Consider the following 2,738-nt stretch of genomic DNA (forward strand, 5'->3'; position numbering starts at 1 on the left):
TGGACTGTAAAAGGCTGACCCCGCCCTATCACGTGAATTAAAGAAGAAAGAGTAACTCACCACACCTTACAGAAGAGACGTCATTTATGAAATAAATAACTTCCTTGTTTTGGTATTGATAAGAGTAGAAACTTCCTTTTGTCTGCCATTGGAGATAAATAAAAAATAAAAAAAGTACTTTTCAAACAATTCGCATCGTTAAAAGGTTATCATTTAATGATTGGGGAAAAAATTAGGAAATTTAAATACTGGCCAGAGGGCGGCATTTTAAATCGTTTCTTAAACACGTGACCACTTTTCATTAAAAAAAAGTACTATAGATAGGCTGAGGAATAAAGTTGGAATAAAGTTAATTCGAATCAGTGAGTAGTTCAATAATAAAATTCATTTTTATTGATATCGATTTTAAAAGAGAAGAAGGAAAATTATAAAATAACAATTATTTTAATTATTATTTCTTTTTTTGTTTTAAAATTCTTTTTTTGTTTTAAAATTCTTTTTTCAGTTCTCATCACATTATTGTATTGATATATTTTGCTTTGGCTATATTGATACAATATTAGAAAGCACTCTTTTTTGTGGATGTAATCGTGTGAGCTGCTGAAGAGGTTAAATCTTTGCTCTTTATTTTGTTTTCGGGATTTTTAATATTTTTATTTATTTATTTTTTTAAGATACAAAAAAATTAAATTTCATGTTTTTTTTTTAAAATGTCTCTATTTTTATAATTTTTCTTCTTCTCTTTTAATTAATCATTATTATTTTCCATATTTTCTCAGTATTTAAATTTATTTTATGACTTCGATATACTTGCAGCTTATGCGCTGTTAATAAAACTTATTAATTCTCTTCCTTTCTCTCACATTTGTTTTTAATCCTTTTTGTTTTCATTGATGAGCTACACAATATATATATATTGAAACCGATTTGCACTNTCCGGCAAATCTTTTATGGAACAAGTTATTCAGGAAGAGACATGCGAAAACCATCGGTCCCGCATTAAATACTGACAGAGGATGATGTAAACCGGTTCCAGACGTACATACCTTGTAACTCTACGCATCATCGACAATCATTTAATGCTTCCTAATATGGAAGTGAAAGAGGATCAAGATTCTAAAAATAACTCCTCCTTTGAAGTGTAAATCTAATTATAATTCAATGGTATGTTTTTAGTACCCAAACACCTATTCTTTACCAAGGACATTTTATGAAAACGAGGGAGTTTTAATGTTGCTATTAATACAAAAGTATTTATAATTTTTGCATTACATATATGTGTATGTATATATATTCTAAATGTTTAAATTACGAAAAAAATTAATAATTAAAATTTTTTATGTCTACATCTTACCAAACCAAATAGCTCATTAATCAAGTAATGTATAATTTCAAAGGGGGTTTTGTCTCCCAAACTCACCCCAAAACTACGCCACTGGTGAGGGGGNCTTTTTTCTCCTAAAAAAAAAGGTGCGATTTTCCGACCTATTAGTACATAAATTATTATCATTTTTTAAACGTAACCGACTAATGTTCCCCTTTTTTTCAGCCTACTAGGTCTCCAGAATATTAAATTTCGAGAAGTGAGGCTGATCAGCAGATTGTAGACTCTGCATTAATTTAGATGACGGCAGAGTTTTTATTGTTGTTTCCTGTTTCAATTGATTTGCTTTTCTTTTCCCCCCCTCAAAAATGCTGTTTACAAATAAAGAGGGTGATTCGTACCTCATATTCAAAACTTTTTTGGCTCTTGTGTTTTTTGCCTTTGACTTTTGCCCTTTATTGTTCTGACGTCACGATTTATATTCAAAATTATTTACGTTTTTTTACTTAGCATATATGTAATAGTTTTGTGACCATGCGATTGATAATTATTTTTTCTAAATCAAAAATAGGACAAGACACAAATTACAGTGCAACGCTCGGTTTGAGCTAAAGTAAGTGCTCTCGGTTTGCGTAGTGAAAAAGGCCGAATTCGAATCGAGTGACTCAGATCACTGAATTCAGAACAGTCATTTGAATTGAAAGATTCAGATCACTGATTCGAATCATGTGATTAAGTTCACTATTCGAATCACATGAATCCGAATTATTTGATTCGAATCAAGTGATTCAGATCACTGAGTCGAATCATGAGATTTGGATTAATATTCGAATCAAATGCTTCAAATAACCGATTCAAATCATGTGATTCAGATCAGTATCATAATCAAATGATTCAAATAACTTATTCAAATAACGTGATTCGGATTATTGATACAAAGTGTCACTATTTGGAACAAATGATTTCAGATCAGTGATACAAATCAAGCGATTGGGATCACTGATTCGCATGAAATGAATCGGATCATTGATTCGCATGAAATGATTCGGATCACTGATTATAACCGTTAATAAAATACTTTTTATTCATCCACTCTATTTCAAATACTTGTGTTAATGTTGTGTAATGGCACTTGATGTTAATACAGTTTTTTCAAATATTAATTCATTTATTAAGTAGGGATGAACGATTTTTTGATTGGTTAAGCGTTAGTCATTATTTCAAATTTTACTACAAGCGATTCAGGTTTCACATATTTTAAAAATGACAGTGATAACTTCCAACTTACAGCTCTATTTGAGTAAAAAATTGTTAATTGCTCACATTTAAATTTTTAACTATTTTATATTCGCTGTGTCATATAAATTCAATACGCGTCCCGCAGTGGACTGATCGTTAAGATATATATATATAT

This window comes from Parasteatoda tepidariorum, chromosome 7 (assembly GCF_043381705.1).
Source record: "Parasteatoda tepidariorum isolate YZ-2023 chromosome 7, CAS_Ptep_4.0, whole genome shotgun sequence".
Taxonomy (NCBI): domain Eukaryota; kingdom Metazoa; phylum Arthropoda; class Arachnida; order Araneae; family Theridiidae; genus Parasteatoda; species Parasteatoda tepidariorum.